We start from the raw sequence: 26,137 nt of genomic DNA on the forward strand, positions 1-26,137 counted from the left end.
TTCAGGGACCTGAACTGTGGCCACTTAGGACAGGGGTCTGCTTAGGTAATTTGGCAGCCATTTTTGCCGCCTGATCCGCCGTGGCTTTCCCCTTTGCCTCCTCTGCATCTGTTTACAGTGGCCTTTCGTTGCTATCATCAGCTCTCCTGTTAGTGACAAGAGGGCTTCCATCAGAGACCTCACTGCTTCCCCATTTTCGATGGGTTTACCTGAAGCGATCAAGGAGTCTCTGGCTTTCAATATGGGCCCATAGTCATGGGCTATCCCAAAAGCACACCTGGAATCAGTGTAAATGTTGGCTGTTTTTCCATCTGCATATCTGCAAGCCATCTTCAGAGTCTTTTAGCTCCACTTCTTGAGCCGACATGTGTGGTAGTTTAATCACCACTGCCCAACCTGTGTAGTACCTGCCATCGTGGCCATACCTCGATCCATCCACAAAGAGCACATGATCTAGATTACCTAATAGCTGAATTACCAAATCCCACTACCTCTTGTGACATCATCTGCAAACAGTCAGGAGCCTCTTCCTTTGAATCTGGAAGAAAAGTTTAAAGTGCGGTGCCCTAACTCTTCCCTCCCCCCCTTGATCCAGAGGCAACAGGGTGGCTGGGTCCAAAGTATTACACCTTTGGAGAGCAACATTGTCAGGCAACAAAATGGAACACTGCATTCTCAAATAACGGGCAACAAAACAATCATTTGGATTGTACGTTCATCAGGATAGATATAATATCACCATCACTTTGTGGTTCAGAACTATCTCAGAGCTTTCATCAAGCATAGCTAGTTCAACTACTACAGCTCTGATGCAGAAAGGGGCACCTCTGGCCACGGGATCGAGTCTGACGGGGGTGTTATTGCTGGCCATGCAGTTGGGTGAGGACAGCTGAGTCATGGCCACTCACTTCATAACAATACAATCTAAATGTAATAATCTGATAGGCCTAGTGTGGGGGAACACAAAATTGCCAGTTCTAGGCATAAAAAGCATCTACCACCTCATCTGTGAGGCGGTAGGGACTAAAGGACAAATCAATCGCAGTGGAGTGAGTGGCGGTAATGGGAACCTTAACCAACAAGGTGTGTGTATTGGGCACGATGTGGGTGTTAGAAACTGTGGCTTCATTAACGGCATGTAGGTCATGTACCATCCAAGTGGTTTTGCTTTTCTCAGCTACTGATACAAACATGGACCAGGGAATTTTATCACTAATGGCCAACAAACAAAGTTCCTGGTCGTTGAGGGCACCTGTAAGCTTCACAGTGCCGTCCTCCTGATATGAGATACTAGCATGTACTTTTGCAAGCAAATCTGCACCCAGGAGGCAACAAGGGGCGTTACCACTGACCAGCAAACGGGCAAGCGCATCTTGGTTAGGGGCAAATCTAATATGGATGGTTTCTGTTGAAAAGGGAGCGTACTACTTTCCCATCCACTTCTACCCAAAGACTGGTGTCCTTGGAGAGTAAATCAGGGGAGGCCATGTTTGCTGTGCACAACTGTCTTGGCTGCTCCAGTATCAATCAAAAACGGGACTACTTCTTTATCACCCAGAGTGAGGGATATCATTGGGCCAGACTGAATCTGCTAAAAATGTTTAAAAGTAGAGCCAATACTGGATTTCCTGTTTCCTAATCTTGATCTAACTCCCCCTTTCCTGTCTTTGTGTTCTCCTTATGACAAAAAAAAAACATGGATGTCTGTGGGGACGGACAGTGATCTGGGCATGGTCAACATAGAATACAATCCTCTCGTGTGGTGTGGACGAGGAGTACCAAACACATCACAACACTCTCTCTTCTGGGATCTGGGTCCCACAGACTCTGCAGGCCCATCATAGGGTGGCAGACTTACTTTTTCCTCACTTCAATGAAGCAATGCCAAAGGAACAGTACCTATGGTTGGCACCACTGAACCACCCAATGTTGCTTGATGTTACTCTGCATTTTGGCTTACAGAAGTATCCAACTTTTCCTATCGCAGAATTAATAGACTGGAAAATAAAACAGGACTTCTCATCTTCCATGGGAGTGTCTTATAACTAGGGGATGGTCACAACGGCTGTCGTTGTCTGTAACGTCCACCCCTATCCTCCTCCCTCCGCTCTGAGTCATCTAAGTCCACCCCTTTCAGTCGGACGCTGTGGTCCTCCTTTTGTCCGTCAGTAATGTGCCAGCTGTCCATTAGAACAGAGCTCTGATGTTTAGCACAACACTTAACATGTAACATGTAACTTCAAACATTGAAACAAATAGATCTGACAAAAAAAACATGAACACACAAAGGGCCCATAAGAAACTTTTCATTGACTTCAATTTAAAAAAAATGTACAGCTCAATCAACACTGTTGGCACCAATAAAAAAACCAAAAATCTTCTAAGGAAAATAAAATAATCCTCAATGCGCATATTATTTAAAAAACAAATACCGTACGCCATACGCATTCATATTTTCATGTACTCATTTTCACAAACAGCTCATAACCACGCCCTCATACATAAAAACTGAATTGCACACACAGCTCTGCTAAAAGCATAATTTTGTCTTCACATTTTCAACTCCACTACAACTCAAAGCCACACCCATTCACATTCCACTGAATCATTTATGTCTTCCAACCCAGCCACACTGTTTTCATCCCAAAACTTGCAGCACAGACAAACACAGCTTTCCTGGAAACAGATAGCCACACCACACCCAGAATTGCTAATGGTCTGTGGCTGTAAGACTATATACATGTTATAATCATACAGTCATTTTGTTAAAAGCTGGATTCCCACAGTACACTGCTTGGGAAAGAAGAAAGAAGAAAGAAAATTATTGAACAATTCTTTGTCTTGTATAATATATTACACATCACTTACTCTGCATGATTCCCTGCCCCCATGATTCCCTCCCCCCTTTCCCCGCTCCTCTTATCTCAGGAATGTTTCTGTGTGAAGGCAGGGGAAAGTGAATCTCTATAGTTCACACTGGATACAATACTTCCATTAACTGACCATCTTTTAGGATCTTCCCTATTTAAACACACACATATCATTAGGGTAACAAAACTTAACCAGTTCATTTCTGAACATTTAACACAAGCGCCTTTCTGATTGCAGACACTGGGGCACTTTCTTTCTTGCTAATGCCATCAATTAACATCCTGACACTGCTCTGTTTTCTCACTCATTAGAACCCCCCTTCAACATCACAGGAGTTCTGATGCCCACAGTCTGTAAGCTCTAACTTCACAGTTTCTTACAGATTTTCATCCCTGTTGCCAGCCGGGTGACCTGCTGTCCGGGGCCACACTTTCTCTAGCATTCTTTGTCACATTTTAACATTCAATTCTTAATATCACATCCTATAATCTCCCTCTTCCCTCGCTACTAGCTAGGGGCTGTATTTTCTCCTTCTTCATAATACTGGGACTGACCCATTTCAATAGCAGTATTTCAGACTGACACACACAAAACAGAGGAGTAAAGAGGCACCTTTAACCCTTTCCTCCACAGACAAAGGATTCACCCTCCCCTCTGGTTGGCTCAAATCTGACTATCACGTCTGACTATTGTGTAATGGAGTCAGGCGGCTCAGCGTACTGGTTGAGGGGTGCTCGGTTTGTGTGGAGGTAATCCCAAAATCAGAAGAATGAAAGAAAACCGGCACTCCCAAAAATCTTTGCTGGTGATAGATATATTGGTCACTCATATGACGCGCGGCGTTTCGGCACTCACAGGCGCCTTTTTCAAACAAGAAGTGTGCAGCAGTATCACATCTGACTAGTCAGCTGGGACTCCCCGCACGTCTCAGGCGGCTCCATCGAGTCTTCCTGGGGTCAGGTCAGGTGGAGAATATCTCCGCAGTCTTCCCTTTCGGGTCATGTGGCTCCACGCATCTTCCTAGCCAGGTCAGCAGGAGTTTACTTTGTCCCACACCCCGGCGCTACAGTGCCCCCTTCCAAACCAGGAGGTTACTGTCCCCTCCCTTTGTCTGTGGTTTTACCGTCTGTGCTCATCTCACTCCTCACATAAATCACAGACACACACAAAACATATACACACCAGAGTGATCTATGATTTCAGACTATTGGTTCTATAGACTCCAAGCTTTCAGCATTACAGCCGACTACTATACTTACATCGGTACCACCTCACAGCAGACTGAGCTATCTGAGCATGACGAAGTAAATAGCAGAAAGGCAGATGAGATAAAAAGTTTTCTCACCTTTCTTTGAGGTTGCAGTCCTCTCCCCTCTGCCGTTCATCAAGTTCAGGGGCCCGTCTTGTCAGCTGTCGGATGCTACTTTCGCTCAGAGTCCCTTCGTGGTCGCCATTTGATGAAGACGCCCTAAATCAGAGCATTTGAGATGCACTCTGGTGCTCCAAATCAATTTACCCCCCCCCCAGGGGTTAATATCCACGCGTGGCTGAGAGACTAGACGCTGACACATAGATGGTCAATGCAATCTCTAACTTTTATTACATGGGGTAAGCGTATATACATCTTCAGAAGAGGGCAGTCCTCACTGAGGCTTAAACATTGTTTTATTGGTCAAAAAGGAAGACGAGATAAGAGAGAGGAGATAACACCCTGGTATCTGCGCACTGGGCCCTACTTTGGAATGTGAACTAATGAAAACATCTGGCTACCATTGCCATTTTGTAATGGCTTCTATTCTAACAATAATACTGCATACGTCATATGTGACATTTCAAAGAGGTGCTTCTCTATAGGCAGTGAATAATATATACACTTAGAGAAGAAAAAGGCACTTGGAGAAGAAAAAGTTAACTCATTACAGTCCTAGATATACAAAAAATATAGAATAAAATTCACACATCTTTAACACGGCCTAGTCTGTATCTGGATGTGTGAGATACACCCTATGCATACTGTGGTTCTATTCAGTTATTAATAGAGTTGAGCGAACACCTGGATGTTCGGGTTCGAGAAGTTCGGCTGAACTTCCCGGAAATGTTCGGGTTCGAGATCCGAACTCGACCCGAACTTCGCCCCGAACCCGAACCCTATTGAAGTCAATGGGGACCCGAACTTTTCGGCACTAAAAAGGCTGTAAAATAGCCCAGGAAGGGGCTAGAGGGCTGCAAAAGGCAGCAAAATGTAGGTAAATCCCCTGCAAACAAATGTGGATAGGGAAATGAATTAAAATAAAAATAAAATAAATTAAAATTAACCAATATCAATTGGAGAGAGGTCTCATGGCAGAGAATCAGGCTTCATGTCATAGCAGAGAATCAGGCTTCATGTCACCCACCACTGGAACAGGCCATTGTCAGATATTTAGGCCCCGGCACCCAGACAGAGGAGAGAGGTCCCATAGCAGAGAATCAGGCTTCATGTCACCCACCACTGGAACAGGCCATTGTCAGATATTTTTAGGCCCCGGCACCCAGACAGAGGAGAGAGGTCCCATAGCAGAGAATCAGGCTTCATGTCATAGCAGAGAATCAGGCTTCACGTCACCCACCACTGGAACAGGCCATTGTCAGATATTTAGGCCCCGGCACCCAGACAGAGGAGAGAGGTCCCATAGCAGAGAATCAGGCTTCATGTCACCCACCACTGGAACAGGCCATTGTCAGATATTTTTAGGCCCCGGCACCCAGAAAGAGGAGAGAGGTCCCATAGCAGAGAATCAGGCTTCATGTCATAGCAGAGAATCAGGCTTCAAGTCATAGCAGAGAATCAGGCTTCATGTCATAGCAGAGAATCAGGCTTCACGTCACCCACCACTGGAACAGGCCATTGTCAGATATTTAGGCCCCAGCACCCAGACAGAGGAGAGAGGTCCCATAGCAGAGAATCAGGCTTCATGTCATAGCAGAGAATCAGGCTTCAAGTCATAGCAGAGAATCAGGCTTCAAGTCATAGCAGAGAATAAGGCTTCACGTCACCCAACACTGGAACAGGCCATAGTCAGATATTTAGGCCCCGGCACCCAGACAGAGGAGAGAGGTCCCATAGCAGAGAATCAGGCTTCACGTCATCCACCACTGGAACAGGCCATTGTCAGATATTTTTAGGCCCCGGCACCCAGACAGAGGAGAGAGGTCCCATAGCAGAGAATCAGGCTTCATGTCATAGCAGAGAATCAGGCTTCATGTCACCCAACACTGGAACAGGCCATTGTCAGATATTTTTAGGCCCCGGCACCCAGACAGAGGAGAGAGGTCCCATAGCAGAGAATCAGGCTTCATGTCATAGCAGAGAATCATGCTTCATGTCACCCAACACTGGAACAGGCCACTGTCAGATATTTTTAGGCCCCGGCATCCAGACAGAGGAGAGGTTCATTCAACTTTGGGTTGCCCCACAATATAATGGTAAAATGAAAATAAAAAAAGGATTGAATGAGGAAGTTCCCTAGAGTACAATAATATATGGTTAAAGGGAGGTAGTTATAAATGTCTAATCTGCACAAGGGATGGACAGGTCCTGTGGGATCCATGCTTGGTTCATTTTTATGAACGTCAGCTTGTCCACATTGGCTGTAGACAGGCGGCTGCGTTTGTCTGTAATGACGCCCCCTGCCGTGCTGAATACACGCTCAGACAAAACGCTGGCCGCGGGGTAGGCCAGCACCTCCAAGGCATAAAAGTCTAGCTCTGGCCACGTGGACAATTTGGAGACCCAGAAGTTGAATGGGGCCGAACCATCAGTCAGTACGTGGAGGGGTGTGCACACGTACTGTTCCACCATGTTAGTGAAATGTTGCCTCCTGCTAACACGTTCTGCATCAGGTGGTGGTGCAGTTAGCTGTGGCGTGGCGACAAAACTTTTCCACATCTCTGCCATGCTAACCCTGCCCTCAGAGGAGCTGGCCGTGACACAGCTGCGTTGGCGACCTCTTGCTCCTCCTCTGCCTTCGCCTTGGGCTTCCACTTGTTCCCCTGTGACATTTGGGAATGCTCTCAGTAGCGCGTCTACCAATGTGCGCTTGTACTCGCGCATCTTCCTATCACGCTCCAGTGCAGGAAATAAGGTGGGCACATTGTCGTTGTACCGGGGATCCAGCAGGGTGGCAACCCAGTAGTCCGCACACGTTAAAATGTGGGCAACTCTGCTGTCGTTGCGCAGGCACTGCAGCATGTAGTCGCTCATGTGTGCCAGGCTGCCCAGAGGTAAGGACAAGCTGTCCTCTGTGGGAGGCGTATCATCATCGTCCTGCGTTTTCCCCCAGACACGCACCAGTGATGGGCCCGAGCTGCGTTGGGTGCCACCCCGCTGTGAACATGCTTCATCCTCATCCTCCTCCACCTCATCCTCGTCCTCCAGTAGTGGGCCCTGGCTGGCCACATTTGTACCTGGCCTCTGCTGTTGCAAAAAACCTTCTCTGAGTCACTTCGAAGAGACTGGCCTGAAAGTGCTAAAAATGACCCCTCTTCCTCCTCCTCCTCCTCCTGGGCCACCTCCTCTTCCATCATCGCCCTAAGTGTTTTCTCAAGGAGACATAGAAGTGGTATTGTAACGCTGATAACGGCGTCATCGCCACTGGCCATGTTGGTGGAGTACTCGAAACAGCGCAACAGGGCACACAGGTCTCGCATGGAGGCCCAGTCATTGGTGGTGAAGTGGTGCTGTTCCGCAGTGCGACTGACCCGTGCGTGCTGCAGCTGAAACTCCACTATGGCCTGCTGCTGCACGCACAGTCTGTCCAGCATGTGCAAGGTGGAGTTCCACCTGGTGGGCACGTCGCATATGAGGCGGTGAGCGGGAAGGCCGAAGTTACGCTGTAGTGCAGACAGGCGAGCAGCGTCAGGATGTCCCAGAGCTGCAACGAGATTTCGCCCATTATCGCACACCACCAGGCCAGGCTTGAGGCTCACCGGCAGCAACCACTCGTCGGTCTGTTGTTCTATACCCCGCCACAACTCCCCCAAACATATGAGTTTCAGAATGGCCTGCTGACTTTTACCACGGGCTGTGCTGAAGTTGGTGGTGAAGGTGTGTGGCTGACTGGATGAGCAGTTGGAAGAAGAGGAGGAGGAAGCCGAGTAGGAGGAGGAGGCAACAGGAGGCAAAGAATGTTGCCCTGCGATCCTTGGCGGCGGAAGGACGTGCGCCAAACAGCTCTCCACCTGGGGCCCAGCCGCCACTACATTTACCCAGTGTGCAGTTAGGGAGATATAGCGTCCCTGGCCGTGCTTACTGGTCCACGTATCTGTGGTTAGGTGGACCTTGCCACAGATGGCATTGCGCAGTGCACACTTGATTTTATCGGATACTTGGTTGTGCAGGGAAGGCACGGCTCTCTTGGAGAAGTAGTGGCGGCTGGGAACAGCATACTGTGGGACAGCAAGCGACATGAGCTGTTTGAAGCTGTCTGTGTCCATCAGCCTGAATGACAGCATTTCATAGGCCAGTAGTTTAGAAATGCTGGCATTCAGGGCCAGCGATCGAGGGTGGCTAGGTGGGAATTTACGCTTTCTCTCAAATGTTTGTGAGATGGAGAGCTGAACGCTGCCGTGTGACATGGTTGAGATGCTTGGTGACGGAGGTGGTGGTGTTGGTGGTACATCCCATGTTTGCTGGGCGGCAGGTGCCAACGTTCCTCCAGAGGCGGAGGAAGAGGCCGAGGCGGCGGCAGCAGCAGAAGAGGTAGCAGGGGGAGCCTGAGTGAGTTCCTTGTTTTTTAAGGTGTTTACTCCACTGCAGTTCATGCTTTGCATGCAGGTGCCTGGTCATGCAGGTTGTGCTAAGGTTCAGAACGTTAATGCCTTGCTTCAGGCTCTGATGGCACAGCGTGCAAACCACTCGGGTCTTGTCGTCAGCACATTGTTTGAAGAACTGCCATGCCAGGGAACTCCTTGAAGCTTCCTTTGGGGTGCTCGGTCCCAGATGGCGGTGGCCAGTAGCAGACGGACTCTCTTGGCGGTGGGTGTTCTGCTTTTGCCCACTGCTCCCTCTTTTGCTACGCTGTTGGCTCGGTCTCACCACTGCTTCTTCCTCCGAATTCTGAAAGTCAGTGGCACGATCTTCATTCCATGTGTTGTCTAGGACCTCATCGTCCCCTGCATCGTCTTCCACCCAGTCTTCCTCCCTGACCTCCTGTTTAGTCTGCACACTGCAGAAAGACGCAGCAGTTGGCACCTGTGTTTCGTCATCATCAGAGACGTGCTGAGGTGGTATTCCCATGTCCTCATCATCGGGAAACATAAGTGGTTGTGCGTCAGTGCATTCTATGTCTTCCACCGCTGCGGAAGGGCTAGGTGGATCCCCTTGGGAAACCCTGCCAGCAGAGTCTTCAAACAGCATAACAGACTGCTGCATAACTTGAGGCTCAGACAGTTTCCCTGATATGCATGGGGGTGATGTGACAGACTGATGGGCTTGGTTTTCAGGCGCCATCTGTGCACTTTCTGCAGAAGACTGGGTGGGAGATAATGTGAACGTGCTGGATCCACTGTCGGCCACCCAATTGACTAATGCCTGTACCTGCTCATGCCTTACCATGCTTAGAACGGCATTGGGCCCCACCAAATATCGCTGTAAATTCTGGCTGCTACTGGGACCTGAGGTAGTTGGTTCACTAGGACGTGTGGCTGTGGCAGAACTAAATAGATTGACCAGCCACAGCAGTAACAACAGATTTAGCTGAATATAAATTGTAGGCCTAGTATTTAGGCGCTGGATGACAGGTATCCCTTTTACGGACAGAATTAGACTTTGAAATGCACGGTAGCGTGTGAAGTAATTGAGGATAACCTTATCCGCACCTTCAATCTAATATACCCTTTTATGGATAGATTTAAACTTGGCCTGATAGAGCAGAAACCCCTAATTTAGGGAATTGCTAAGTTGATAATTGTATTCAACCCAGAAAAAAAACTGTGCTTCGGCAGACAGCAGACAGTATTACAATTGGCTAGCCACAGCTGAAACACCAGATTTAGGGTACTGCTATTTTGGCAATTGTATTTTACCCCTCAATAAAATAGCAAGCACAGCCAAGCCCCTGATGTAGGATATAGATTAAAAAAAAAAAAAACACACTATTGATGGTTAAAAATGGACTTGGTGGCAGCTTGTGCTGGCGCACCACAAGACACAAAATGGCCGCCGATCACCCCAGAAAAAAGTGACTGAAAAACGCTCTGGGCAGCCTTAAAACAGTGAGCAATTGAATAGCAGAGGTTGTATGATACACAGCTGTATATCGATCACTTCAGTAAATAAATCCCTGCCTAATCTCGCCCTAACAGCAGCAGCTGCATCCTCTCCCTACACTGATCAGAGCAGAGTGACTTGCGGCGCTACGTGACTCCAGCTTAAATAGAGGCTGGGTCACATGCTGCACTGGCCAATCACAGCCATGCCAATAGTAGGCATGGCTGTGATGGCCTCTTGGGGCAAGTAGTATGACGCTTGTTGATTGGCTGCTTTGCAGCCTTTCAAAAAGCGCCAAGAAAGCGCCGAACACCGAACCCGAACCCAGACTTTTACGAAAATGTTCGGGTTAGGGTCCGTGTCACGGACACCCCAAAATTCGGTACGAACCTGAACTATACAGTTCAGGTTCGCTCATCCTTAGTTATTAAGCATACACCCATTTTGGGCAAAAAACTTTAATTGCGGCCTAGTCTGCATCTGTACGTGTGAGATACACCCTTTACATACTGTGGTTCTATTCAGTTATTTGAAAAACAGCCATTTTGGTCAAAAATTTTAGATTCCGGCCTAGTCTGCATCTGTACGTGTGAGATACAACCTTTATATACTATCATTCTATTCTGCAATTAATTAAACACCCATTTAGGGCAAGATCCTAAACATGAGAAATATGCAGAGAGCGTCAAATAAGGCACGTGGCCCAGGTCGTGGTGCTGCTGGTGGAGCTCCTGTTGCAGGGAGAGTAAGTGGTCCATCTGTGCCAGCTACACGCACAAGTGAAACCCCTTCCTCAGGTGTTAGTAGGCGACAGAACCTGCAGCGGTATTTGGTCGGGCCTAATGCGGCTCTACGAATGGTGAGGCCAGAACAAGTACAGGTGATAGTAGATTGGTTTGCTGACAGTGCCTCCAGTTCCTTCACATTGTCTCCCACCCAGTCTCCTGTTGAAAGATCAGAGTTGGCACCTGCAGCCGATGTCCATCAGTCTTTAACCTCACCCCCTTGCAAATCAGCCAAGCAGTCTGAGCCCCAAGTTATGCAGCAGTCTCTTCTGCTTTTTGATGACTCTGTTAGCAGGGTTTCCCAGGGCCATCTACCTATCCATTCCCCAGAAGTGGAAGAGATTGAGTGCATCAATGCCCAACCACTTATGTTTCAAGATGAGTACATAGGAGGACCATCGCAGCACGTCTCGGATGATGACGAAACACAGGTGCCAACTGCTTGGGCTTTCGAAAGTGTGCAGACTGACAGGGAGGGTAGGGGTGAAGACTGGGTGGAAGATTATGTGGAGGATGATGAGGTCCTCGACCCTACATGGAATTAAGGTCATGCGAGTGACCTATGTAGTTCGGAGGAAGAGGCGGTGGTCACACAAAGACACCAGCACAGCAGAAGAGGGAGCAGGGTGCAAAAACAGAGCGGCCGTCCCCTAGACAGTACGCCTGCTACTGCCCACCGCAGCAAGGGACCAAGCACACCAAATCCAGCTCCAAGGAGTTCCCTGGCGTGGCAGTTCTTTAGACAATGTGCTGACGACAAGACACAAGTGGTTTACACGCTGTGCATACAGAGCCTGAAGCGAGGCATAAACATCCTCAACCTGAGCAAAACATGCATGACCAGGCATTTAAGTGCAAAGCACGGGCTGCAGTGGAGTAGACACCTCAAAAACCAAGAAAGGTCTCTGGCTCCTCCTGCCTCCTCTTCTGCTGCAGTCTCGGCCTCTTCATCCACCTCTGGAGTTACAGTGCCACCTGCCACCCCACAAACAGAGGATTTGCCAGCAACACCACCACCTGGGTCAGCAAGCATCTCCACAATGTCCCATGGAAGCGTTCAGCTCTCCATCTCCAAAACACTGGAGCGGAAGAGGAAGTACCCCCCTACCCACCTGCGATCCCTAGCCCTGAAAGCCAGCATTTCAAAAGTACTGGTCTTTGAAATGCTGTAATTCCGTCTGGTGGAGACGGAGAGTTTAAAGGCCTTATGGCGGTGGCTGTCCCACAGTACGTCGTACCCAGCCGCCACTATTTTTCCAGGCGAGCCATCCCTTCCCTGCACAACCAAGTGGGGGACAAAATCAGTGGTGCGCTGCGCAACGCCAAAATTAAGCATGCAACAGTTTAGGAGAATTCAAATACTCTATAGTTGATAAAGTCCATGGGCGAATAAGTGGTCCATGCTGTTAGTCCTCAGCAGGATCAGGACAATCAGCAGCAGCAGATAATTGTTAAGGGTATAGTATAAGGCCTACACCTAGCTACACCAAATTAAGCAGGAGCAGGTCAGACTGCATCAAGTAAATGGTAATGCTTTAATGCTTTGCCTAACTCAGCACGAACAGAAAAGACAGCAGCAGGGAAATGATAACGCTGTAGTGTACGGCTTCCACATAGCTGGGCCTAACTTTGTAATATCAGGAAAAAAAAAAAAAAAAAATATACATATTAGGTATCGCTGTGTCTGTAATAACCTGCTCTATAAAAATATCCCATGACCTAACTCCTAAGGTGAACACCGTAAAAAAAGTTTAAATAAAAACGGTGTAAAAAAAAAGCCATTTTTTGTCACCTTACATCACAAAAAGTGTAATAGCAAGCGATCAAAAAGTCATACGCACCTCAAAATAATGTCAATCAAACCGTCATCTCATCTTGCAAAAATCATACCCTACCCAAGACAATCGCCCAAAAACTGAAAAAAACTCTAGCTCTCAGACTATGGAGACACCAAAACATGATTTTTTTTGGTTAAAAAATGAAATCATTGTGTAAAACTAACATAAATAAAAAAAATATATACATATTAGGTATCGCCGCGTCCGTAATAACCTGCTCTATAAAAATATCACATGACCTAACCCCTCAGGTGAATACCGTAAAAAAAAAAAAAAAGAAAGGTGTAAAAAAAGCATTTTTTGTCACCTTACATCACAAAAAGTGTAATAGCAAGTGATCAAAAAAGTCATACGCACCCAAAATAGTGCCAATTAATCCGTCATCTCATCCCGAGAAAAATGAGCTCCTACACAAGACAGTCGCCCAAAAAATAAATAAAACTATGGCTTTCAGAATGTGGAGACACTAAAGAATCATAAAAAAAAATGATAATGCTTTGTTATGTAAAACTGAAACAAACAAACAAAAAAAGTAGTCATATTTGTTATTGTCGCATTCGTGACAACTTGCTCTATAAAAATACCACATGATCTAACCTGTCAGATGAATGTTGTAAATTACAATAAATAAAAACCGTGCCAAAACAGCTATTTCTTGATACCTTTTTGGAGTTTCTACTCTAGGGGTGCATCAAGGGAGCTTCAAATGGGACATGGTGTCAAAAAACCAGTCCAGCAAAATCTGCCTTCCAAAAACCGTATGGCATTCCTTTCCTTCTGCGCCTTGCTGTGTGCCCGTACAGCAGTTTACGATCACATATGGGATGTTTCTGTAAACTACAGAATCAGAGCCATAAATATTGAGTTTTGTTTGGCTGTTAACCCTTGCTTTGTAACTGGAAAAACATTATTAAAATGGAAAATCTGCCCAAAAACTTGAAATTTTGAAATGTTATCTCTATTTTCCATTAATTCTTGTGGAATACCTAAAGGGTTAACAAAGTTTGTAAAATCAGTTTTGAATACCTTGAGGGGTGTAGTTTCTAGAATGGGGTCATTTTTGGGTGGTTTCTATTATGTAAGCCTCACAAAGTGACTTCAGACCTGAACTGTTCCTTAAAAAGTGGGTTTTTTAAAAATTTCTGAAAAATTTCAAGATTTGCTTCCAAACTTCTAAGCCTTGTAACCTCTCCCAAAAATGTAATTCCCAAAATGATCCAACATGAAGTAGACATATGGGGAATGTAAAATAATAACTATTTTTGTAGGTATTACTATGTATTATAGAAGTAGAGAAATTGAAACTTGAAAATTTGCAAATTTTTCAAAATGTTTGGTAAATTTGGTATTTTTTATAAATTTTTTATTTTTTTTACTCCATTTTACCAGTGTCATGAAGTACAATACGTGATGAGAAAACAATCTCAGAATGGCCTGCATAAGTCAAAGCGTTTTAAAGTTATCACCAGATAAAGTGACACTGGTCAGATTTGCAAAAAATTGCCTGGTACTTAAGGTGAAAATGAGCCCGGTCCTTAAGGGGTTAAATAAAATTCTATTATTAATAGTTTTCATTAAATAATCCTCTTGAGTTAGTATTTGTATTTGGCAACATTCACTTTTGTTACTGCTTGAGCAAGGTCCCATTGTGTGGACTGAAACGTCGCTTTTGGTTGAATTAATGCACATTTCCTTGAGGCTTTGCCTTGGCATGTGTGTGTATGTATGTGTATATATATATATATATATATATATATATATATATATATATACATATATATATATTTAATTTTTTTTATACATTTCTGGTGGGCATTTGTGGGCAGTGATGGCCAGTTTGCATTCTTCGTCCGCGAACACATGCGAGCTGCCATCTTAACTCACAAGTTCGGCGAGGCACAGGTAAGCCCTTACCTGTGCCTGCGCCGCGAGCCGGTTTGAAACAAATGCGGTCACCGTGAGCAGGCAGTTCTGAGAAACGCCACCGGGGGCCTTCATCGGGCTGTTCTCGGAACTGCCTGCTCCCGCTGACCGCATTTGTTTCAGACCTGCTCGTGGCGCAGGCACAGGTAAGGGCTTACCTGTGCCTCACCGGACTTGTGAGTTAAGATGGCAGCCCGCATGTGTTGGTGGGCGAACAATGCGAACTGGCCATCACTGTTTGTGGGAACATATTCATCCTACAGACAAAGAACAGGCTCCTCTCTGTTCTGACTGAGTTTGGCTGAGCTATGTGAAGGCCTTAAAGTTTAAGCTAACAATCTGAGTTTACAAGTTTTTATAGCCTTAGCTGAATAACAGTAGTTTTTAAAATGGTTTACAGCTTCAGTCTTGAACTATTGACTACCCATTCCCTTCAGTTCTACAAGTGTCTCTAGTCCTGCAAAAAACATATTTACTTAATCAGTTATCAGTGAGAGGCTAGGTTAACCATGGGCGTTGCGTTCCCTGTAACAGCGGAACACAACACAATGGAAAGTATAAGTATTGCCGCTCCTTAACTGTGCGATGCGTGCCATATAGTGAAGCATATGAAAAGCATGCTTCTTCATGGTCACTTAACGTGTTCGTTTTGCGGTAACGTGACGCACTGCATGCATTGGCCTTTATTCTTACAGTAGAGAAGTACCGTAAGTGGGGGAAAAATAGCAGTGCGTCTTATGGGGGCGAATGCTGCGACCGTCCGGTGAATAGGCTGAGAGGGAGGAGGGGCTGGGGGCCGGCATCTGTTTCTGTAATGGCAGCGGGGCCCGGTGCAGTCACTGTATTCTATTACACCGGACCCCACTCACTGTAGTATACGGTAATCATATCTAACTTGTGGGTATTGTTAAAGTATTCCAATCATCTTAAATCTAGCGCTGTACTACTTACTACTAACTTCTTGGCAGTCAGGAGGCCGGGTGGGCGCTCGTAGCATAGCTCGCTACGTCACGCGCCTGCTCAGCCCACTTTATGAATGAAGCAGGCACCGGGCCTCGCTGCCATTACAGAAACAGATGCCGGCCCCCATTCACTACACAGGGACACTGTTATGGGGGGGATCTATGGATGACACATAAGATAAGATGCTATATATATGTCATCCACAGATGCCCCCACAATGATCCCCCATAACAGTGCCATCCACATATGCCCCCATAACAGTGCCATCCACATATGCCCCCATAACAGTGCCACCCACAGATGCCCCCATAACAGCGCCACCCACAGATGCCCCATAACAGTGCCACCCACAGATGCCCCCATAACAGTGCCACCCACAGAAGCCCCCATAACAGTGCCACCCACAGATGCCCCCATAACAGTGCCATCCACAGATGCCCCCATAACAGTGCCATCCACAGATGCCTCCACAACAGTGCCATCCACAGATGCCCCCATAACAGTGCCATCCACAGATGCCCCCATAACAGTGCCATCCACAGATGCCCCCATAACAGTGCCATCCACAGATCCCCCATAATAGTGTCATCCACAGACCACCATTAGTTCAAAACCCACCAAAAGCACACCTTTTGGTTCAAATTTTTTTTTTCTTATTTTCCTCCTCAAAAACCTAGGTGCGTCTTATGGGCAGGTGCGTCTTATAGGGCAAAGAATACGGTAATTAATTATAACTTTTTGTGAATTGGGACATTTAAACTTGCTTTTTTTTATTTTATTCCAATTTAAATCTAGTAGGAGTCGGAGTCGGTTCATTTTTTGCCGACTCCAACTCCGACTCCAGGTACCCAAAATTGCCTCCAACTCCTCGACTCCGACTCCACAGCCCTGCTTGCTGCATCAGCATGTGTGAAATTCAAGGGTTATATACTGCTGTCATATTCCGTTATTAAACAAACACCTGTTTTGGGCCAAAAAATATTAATTGCAGCCTTTGCTGCATATGTCATTGTGAGATACACACTTTAGATACTGTGGTTATATTCAGTTATTTGAAAAACAGCCATTTTGTGCACAAAAGTATAATTCCGGCCTATTCTGGATCAGTACGTGTGAGATACACCCTTTACATCAGGCATCCTCAAACTGCGGCCCCCTAGCTGTTGCAAAACTTCAACACCCAGCATGCCCGAACAGCCTACAGGTATCAGCCTACAGCAAGGCATTGTGGGAGTTGTAGTTTTACAACAGCTGGAGGGCCGCAGTTTGAGGATACCTGCTTTACATACTGTGGTTCTATTCAGTTATTAAACAAACACCCATTTTAGGCAAAAAACTTTAATTGCGGCCTAGTCTGCATCTGTACGTGTGAGATACACCCTTTACATACTGTAGTTCTATTCAGTTATTTGAAAAACAGCCATTGTGGGCAAAAAACTTTAATTGCGGCCTAGTCTGTATCAGGATTTGTGAGATACACCCTTTACATACTGTGGTTCTCTTCAGTTATTTAAAATACAGCAACCCGATTTTGTGTCAATCTCGCTGTATTTCTCGGCGAGATTGAGCACATACGAGCCCCATCACGGGAGCCAGCGCCGAGCTGGCTTGCCGCGATGGAGAGCAAGCGCGTCATAGAAGCGACGGGAGATCCGACTTGGATTCCCGCCAATTCTACACGTGTGCGGCGTTTGTTATGAATCCTGAGGGGGAAGTCCCCGCCGGATTTAAATAAAAATCCGACCTGGGTCCCGCCCTCAGGAGCATACCGGGCCCTTAGGTCTGTTATGGGTTGTAAGGAGAGCCCCCCCTACGCCGAAAAAAACGGCGTAGGGGGTCCCCCTACAATCCAATGTCTTCTTTATTAGCTCTTTTACCAGGGGGGGGCTCTTCTTCTTCCGATATCCCGACGGGTCTTCTCCGCTATCCGGGGGGGTCTTCTCAACTCTCCGGGGTTCTCCTTCTGTCTTCTCCTTCTGTCTTGTTGTCTCCTTCTGTCTTCTGTCTCCGGGGGGGGCTCTTCTTCTTCCGATATCCCGACGGGTCTTCTCCGCTATCCGGGGGGGTCTTCTCAACTCTCCGGGGTTCTCCTTCTGTCTTCTCCTTCTGTCTTCTCCTTCTGTCTTGTTGTCTCGGCGCACCCCGATTCTTCGTCTTCTCTTCTTGTTTTCGCCTCTCTCTGTTGTTGACTCGGCGCACCCCGGTTCTTCGTCTCGCGAGACTCGGCGCACCCCGATTCTTCGTCTCGCGAGACTCGGCGCACCCCGATTCTTCGTCTCGCGACCGGAAGAAGAAGAGCCCCCCCCCGGAGACAGAAGACAGAAGGAGACAACAAGACAGAAGGAGAAGACAGAAGGAGAACCCCGGAGAGTTGAGAAGACCCCCCCGGATAGCGGAGAAGACCCGTCGGGATATCGGAAGAAGAAGAGCCCCCCCCTGGTAAAAGAGCTAATAAAGAAGACAGGGGGCGGCCTCCGGAGCAGAAAAATAAAATATTTTAATACACTGTGTGGTTTATTTGTGTTTTTACCACTTTTCTTGCAGGTGAATGGGTAGGGGTACGATGTACCCCATACTCATTCACTTAGGGTGGGGGGCCGGTATCTGGGGGCCCCCTTATTAAAGGGGGCTCCCAGATTCCGATAAGCCTCCTGCCCGCATACCCCGACAACCAACGGCCAGGGTTGTCGGGAAGGGGCCCTGTCCTCATCAACATGGGGACAGGGTGCTCTGAGGTGGGGGGGCCGCAGTGCGCCCCCTGCCCCAGAGCACCCAACCCCCCATGTTGAGGGCATGCAGCCTGGTACGGCTCAGGAGGGGGGTGGGCGCTCGCTCGTCCCCACTCCCTTCCTGGCTGGCCGGGTAGCGTGCTTTGGATACGGGTCTGGTATGGATTGTAGGGGGACCCCCTACGCCGTTTTTTTCGGCGTAGGGGGGGCTCTCCTTACAACCCATAACAGACCTAAGGGCCCGGTATGCTCCTGAGGGCGGGACCCAGGTCGGATTTTTATTTAAATCCGGCGGGGACTTCCCCCTCAGGATTCATAACAAACGCCGCACACGTGTAGAATTGGCGGGAATCCAAGTCGGATCTCCCGTCGCTTCTATGACGCGCTTGCTGGGATGTGCTGTCGCTATCCCAGTGAGTGCGAGATCTCGGCACCACGTCGCCGAGTATCAGCGCGACGCTGTCGTGCTGAAAACACAATCTCACAAACACCTACTGTACACCCTTTACATACTGTGGTTCTATTCAGTTATTTGAAAAACAGCCATTGTGGGCAAAAAACTTTCATTGCGGCCTAGTCTGCATCTGTACATGTGAGATACAACCGTTATATACTGTCATTCTATTCTACTATTAATTAAACACCCATTTAGGGCAAGATCCTAAACTTGATAAATATGAGGAGAGCGTCAAATAAGGCACTTGGCCCAGGTCATGGTGCTGCTGGTGGAGCTCCTGTTGCAGGGAGAGGAAGTGGTCCATCTGTGCCAGCTACACACACAAGTGAAACCCCTTCCTCAGGTGCGAGTAGGTGACAGAACCTGCAGCAGTATTTGGTCGGGCCTAATGCGGCTCTACGAATGGTGAGGCCAGAACAAGTACAGGCGATAGTAGATTGGTTTGCTGACAGTGCCTCCAGTTCCATCACATTGTCTCCCACCCAGTCTCCTGTTAAAAGATCAGAGTTAGCACCTGCAGCCGATGTCCATCAGTCTTTCACCTCACCCCCTTGCAAATCAGCCAAGCAGTCTGAGCCCCAAGTCATGCAGCAGTCTCTTCTGCTTTTTGATGACTCTGTTAGCAGGGTTTCCCAGGGCCATCTACCTATCCATTCCCCAGAAGTGGAAGAGATTGAGTGCATCAATGCCCAACCACTTATGTTTCAAGATGAGTACATAGGAGGACCATCGCAGCACGTCTCGGATGATGACGAAACACAGGTGCCAACTGCTTGGGCTTTCGAAAGTGTGCAGACTGACAGGGAGGGTAGGGGTGAAGACTGGGTGGAAGATGATGTGGAGGATGATGAGGTCCTCGACCCCACATGGAATCAAGGTCATGCGAGTAACCTATTTAGTTCGGAGGAAGAGGCTGTGGTCACACAAAGACACACAGCACAGCAGAAGAGGGAGCAGATTGCAAAAGCGGAGCGGCCGTCCCCTAGAAAGTACGCCTGCTACTGCCCACCGCAGCAAGGGACCAAGCACACCAAAGTCAGCTCCAAGGAGTTCCCTGGCGTGGCAGTTCTTTAGACAATGTGCTGATGACAAGACACGAGTGGTTTGCACGCTGTGCAATCAGAGCCTGAAGCAAGGCATAAATGTACTGAACCTGAGCACAACATGCATGACCAGGCATTTAAGTGCAAAGCACGAGCTGCAGTGGAGTAGACACCTCAAAAACCAAGAAAGGTCTCTGGCTCCTCCTGCCTCCTCTTCTGCTGCAGTCTCGGCCTCTTCATCCACCTCTGGAGTGACAGTGCCACCTGCCACTCCGCAGAGGATCTGCCAGCAACACCACCACCTGGGTCACCAAGCATCTCCACAATGTCCCACGGAAGCGTTCAGCTCTCCATCCCCCAAACACTGGAGCAGAAGAGGAAGTACCCCCCTACCCACCCGCGATCCCTAGCCCTGAAAGCCAGGATTTCAAAATGATTGGTCTTTGAAATGCTGTAATTCCGTCTGGTGGAGACGGGGAGTTTTAAAGGCCTTATGGCGGTGGCTGTCCCACAGTACGTCGTGCCCAGCCGCCACTACCTTTCCAGGCGAGCCATCCCTTCCCTGCACAACCAAGTGGGGGACAAAATCAGGTGTGCACTGCACAACGCCATCTGTTGCAGGGTGCACCTCACTACGGATATGTGGACCAGTAAGCACTGTCAGGGACATTATAGCTCCATAACAGCACACTGGGTAAATGCAGTGGCGGCTGGGCCTGAGGCGGATAGCAGTTTGGCTCATGTCCTTCCACTACTGAGGATTGCAGGGCGCTTCAGTTTGCCTCCTGTTGCTTCCTCCTCCTACTCCGCTTCCTCATCCTCTACCGGCTCCTCATCCGGTCAGCGTAACACCTTCACCACCAAATTCGGCACAGCCAGGGGTAAACGACAGCAGGCAGTTTTAAAACTTATCTGTTTGGGGGACAAACCCCACACCACGCAGGAGCTGTGGACGGGCCTTAAACAACAGACCGATGAGTGGTTGGTGCCAAGTGAGCCTGAAGCCCGGCCTGGTAGTGTGCGATAGAGGGCGAAATCTCTTAGCAGCTCTGGGACTAGCCGGTTGAATGCACATCCCTTGCCTGGCGCATGTGCAGAATTTGGTGGTGCAGAGATTCCTTAAAAATTACCCCGATATGTCAGAGCTACTGCATAAAGTGCGGGCCGTCTGTGCACGCTTTCGGCGTTCTCACCCTGCTGCTGCTCGCCTGTCAGCGCTGGAGTTTCAGCTGTAGCACGCACGGGTGTGTCGCTCTGCAGAACAGCACCACTTCACCACCAATGACTGGGCCTCCATGCGAAACCTGTGTTCCTTGTTGCGCTGTTTCGAGTACTCCACCAACATGGCCAGTGCTGATAACGCCATTCTCAGCGTTACTATCCCACTTCTATGCCTCCTTGAAAAAATGCTGCTGGCAATGATGGAAGAGGATGTGGCACAGGAGGAGGAGGAGGAGGAAGAGGGATCATTTTGCTGGGTTTCCGGCCAGTCATTCACAAGTGGCTCCGAGGGTGGGTTCCTGCACCCACAAACGCCAGGTACACAATTGTCCAGCCAGGGCACAGTTCTGGAGGATGACGAGGTGGAGGATGATGAGATGGAGGAGGAACCTTGTTCACAGCAGGGCGGCACCCAGACCAGCTCATTGCCATCACTGGTGCGTGGCTGGGGGGATACAGAGGACACAGATGATACACCTCCCACAGAGGACTGCTTTTCGTTGCCTCTGGGCAGCCTGGCACACATGAGCGATTACATGCTGTAGTGTCACCGCAATGACTGCTGAGTTGCCCACATTCTAACTTGGGTGGCCACGCTGCTGGATCCCCTTCACAAGTACAACGTACCGCCCAACCAGCACCACCAGCTGATATGGAACGTCTTAGCAGGAGGCAGCATTTCACCAAAATGGTGGAGCAGTATGTGTGCACACGCCTACACGTACTGAATGACGGGTCTGCCCCCTTCAACTTCTGGGTCTCCAAATTGGGCACATGGCCTGAGCTTGCCCTCTAAGCCTTGGAGATGCTGGCCTGCCCTGCAGCCAGTTTATTATCTGAACGTGTGTTTTACACGGCAGGGGGCGTCATCACAGACAAGTGCAGCCGCCTGTCCACAGCCAATGTGGACAAGCTCACGTTCATTAAAATGAATGGATGGATCCCACAGGACTTGTCCGTACCTTGTGCAGAATAGAGATGTATATTGGCCTTACCCAGCCATTGTTATACTACAGTGCAATTGCTAATTCTTGTATTTTGGATATTTCACACTGTTTTGGAGTGTACCCTAATTTAAAAAAATATATATGATAATTTAAACCAAAAACCTGTGTTGGCTACCTCGTCCTCCTCCACCGCCGCTTCCACCTACACCGCTATGTCTACCGCCTCCTCAAACTCCTACTCCATATGGAACTCTACCTCATGAATCAATTTTTTTAAATATTTGTACGTATTTTATTTTATGTAATTTCACTACTTTGTCTGTTACATTTTCATGTGAGATTCACCAATTTTTGGGTGTGATGTACCACTGCTATACCTAGTAGACAGATAAAAAAAAAATTAAATGTGTCATTAACATTTTCGGGTGAAATTCACCAATTTATGGGTGTGATGTACCACTGCTATACCTAGTAGACAGGGAAAAAAATAAAAAAAATTGTCTGTTACATTTTCGGGTGAAATTCACCAATTTTTGGGTGTGATATAACACTGCTATACCTAGTAGACAGGTAAAAAAAAGGAATTGTCTGTTACATTTTCAGGTGAAAATCACCAATTTTTTGGGTGTGATGTCCCATTTCTATACTTAGTAGACAGGTTAATAAAAAAAATTGTCTGTTACATTCTTGGGTGAAATTCACAAATTTTTGGGTGTGATGTACCACTGCTATACCTAGTAGACAGGTTTAAAAATCTAATAAAAATTGTTATATTTTCAGGTGAAATTCACCTATTTTTGGGTGTGATGTACCACTGCTATACCTAGTAGACAGGTTAATAAAAAAATTGTCTGTTACATTTTTAGGTGAAATCCACCTATTTTTGGGTGTGATGTACCAATGCTATACCTATTAGACAGGTTTAAAAATAAAATAAAAATTGCTATATTTTCTGGTGAAATTCATCTATTTTTGGGTGTGATGTACCACTGCTATACCTAGTAGACAGGTTAAAAAAAAAAAACATTTGTCTGTTACATTTTCAGGTGAAATTCACCTATTTTTTGGGTGTGATGTACCACTGCTATACCTAGTAGACAGGTTAATAAAAAAATTTGTCTGTTACATTTTCGGGGTGAAATTCACCAATTTTTGGGTGTGATGTACCACTGCTATACCTAGTAGACAGGTTAATAAAAAAAATTGTCTGTTACATTTTCGGGTGAAATTCACCAATTTTTGGGTGTGATGTCCCACTGCTATACTTAGTAGACAGGTTAATAAAAAAAATTGTCTGTTACATTCTTGGGTGAAATTCACAAATTTTTGGGTGTGATGTACCACTGCTATACCTAGTAGACAGGTTTAAAAATAAAATAAAAATTGTTATATTTTCAGGTGAAATTCACCAATTTTTGGGAGTGATATAACACTGCTATACCTAGTAGACAGGTTTAAAAATCAAATAAAAATTGTTATATTTTCAGGTGAAATTCACCTATTTTTGGGTGTGATGTACCACTGCTATACCTAGTAGACAGGTTAATACAAAAAATTGTCTGTTAAAGTTTCGGGTGAAATTCACTAATTTTTGGGTGTGATATAACACTGCTATACCTAGTAAACAGGTAAAAAAAAAATTGTCTGTTACATTTTCGGGGGTAAATTTACCAATTTTTGGGTGTGAAGTACCACTGCTATAACTAGTAGACAGGTTAATAAAAAAAATTGTCTGTTAAATTTTCAGGTGAAATTCACCAATTTTTGGGTGTGATATAACACTGCTATACCTAGTAGACAGGTAAAAAAAAATATTGTCTGTTACATTTTTTTTGATGAAATTCACATATTTTTGGGTGTTATATACCACTGCTATACCTAGTAGACAGGTTAAAAAAAAAAATTGTCTGTTACATTTTCGGGTGAAATTCACCAATTTTGTGGGTGTGATGTACCACTGGTGGGTGTGGCTTACAGTCTTGCTTTGTTCACATTGCACTAGTTGTCCTGCTAGGCGGTTGTGTGGAAGCTTGGCTGTGAGCTGGATTTCATCACCTTCAGACCTTGTTCACACCATACACTGCGTGCAGAATTATTAGGCAAATGAGTATTTTGACCACATCATCCTCTTTATACATGTTGTCTTACTCCAAGCTGTATAGGCTCGAAAGCCTACTACCAATTAAGCATATTAGGTGATGTGCATCTCTGTAATGAGAAGGGGTGTGGTCTAATGACATCAACACCCTATATTAGGTGTGCATAATTATTAGGCAACTTCCTTTCCTTTGGCAAAATGGGTCAAAAGAAGGACTTGACAGGCTCAGAAAAGTCAAAAATAGTGAGATATCTTGCAGAGGGATGCAGCACTCTTAAAATTGCAAAGCTTCTGAAGCGTGATCATCGAACAATCAAGCGTTTCATTCAAAATAGTCAACAGGGTCGCAAGAAGCGTGTGGAAAAACCAAGGCGCAAAATAACTGCCCATGAACTGAGAAAAGTCAAGCGTGCAGCTGCCAAGATGCCACTTGCCACCAGTTTGGCCATATTTCAGAGCTGCAACATCACTGGAGTGCCCAAAAGCACAAGGTGTGCAATACTCAGAGACATGGCCAAGGTAAGAAAGGCTGAAAGACGACCACCACTGAACAAGACACACAAGCTGAAACGTCAAGACTGGGCCAAGAAATATCTCAAGACTGATTTTTCTAAGGTTTTATGGACTGATGAAATGAGAGTGAGTCTTGATGGGCCAGATGGATGGGCCCGTGGCTGGATTGGTAAAGGGCAGAGAGCTCCAGTCCGACTCAGACGCCAGCAAGGTGGAGGTGGAGTACTGGTTTGGGCTGGTATCATCAAAGATGAGCTTGTGGGGCCTTTTCGGGTTGAGGATGGAGTCAAGCTCAACTCCCAGTCCTACTGCCAGTTTCTGGAAGACACCTTCTTCAAGCAGTGGTACAGGAAGAAGTCTGCATCCTTCAAGAAAAACATGATTTTCATGCAGGACAATGCTCCATCACACGCGTCCAAGTACTCCACAGCGTGGCTGGCAAGAAAGGGTATAAAAGAAGAAAATCTAATGACATGGCCTCCTTGTTCACCTGATCTGAACCCCATTGAGAACCTGTGGTCCATCATCAAATGTGAGATTTACAAGGAGGGAAAACAGTACACCTCTCTGAACAGTGTCTGGGAGGCTGTGGTTGCTGCTGCACGCAATGTTGATGGTGAACAGATCAAAACACTGACAGAATCCATGGATGGCAGGCTTTTGAGTGTCCTTGCAAAGAAAGGTGGCTATATTGGTCACTGATTTGTTTTTGTTTTGTTTTTGAATGTCAGAAATGTATATTTGTGAATGTTGAGATGTTATATTGGTTTCACTGGTAAAAATAAATAATTGAAATGGGTATATATTTGTTTTTTTGTTAAGTTGCCTAATAATTATGCACAGTAATAGTCACCTGCACACACAGATATCCCCCTAAAATAGTTAAAACTAAAAACAAACTAAAAACTACTTTTAAAAATATTCAGCTTTGATATTAATGACTTTTTTGGGTTCATTGAGAACATGGTTGTTGTTCAATAATAAAATTAATCCTCAAAAATACAACTTGCCTAATAATTCTGCACTCCCTGTAGTTAGCGTAGTGGTAGGACCCCTTGCCATGCTGAGTGACCGTGATGTGGTGCATGATGGGCTCCGATATTTTCCTGACAGGAATATATTGGCAAAAGTCTCAGCTTTTAATATCTGCATTTATGACTAGCCAGTATAGTCAGTGTCATATCCGTTTGGTGAAATTTTTTCTGTGATTTATATGATTATATTTTCATCCGCACAATGCTTCGGTTTGTGTAGGATGCCTTTGTGGTGCATGTGGACCGCGCCGACATCCTCCATTGTATGCATTTTTTGCTGGGGATAGTCATTTGCTGCGGTCCACATGCGGTGGGACTGCTCCCCCAATGAAAAACACGCTACAGTGTTTGGGGTTTGAGCAGTTCCCCCATATTTGCCACGATATTTCTGTGATTTTGTTTTGTTTTATATGTAGTGTATGTGCCTTTACCTGGCATTTAAACACTCCTTTGCACCTGGTAACTT

Source organism: Bufo bufo, chromosome 9 (assembly GCF_905171765.1).
Source record: "Bufo bufo chromosome 9, aBufBuf1.1, whole genome shotgun sequence".
NCBI classification, from domain to species: Eukaryota; Metazoa; Chordata; class Amphibia; order Anura; family Bufonidae; genus Bufo; species Bufo bufo.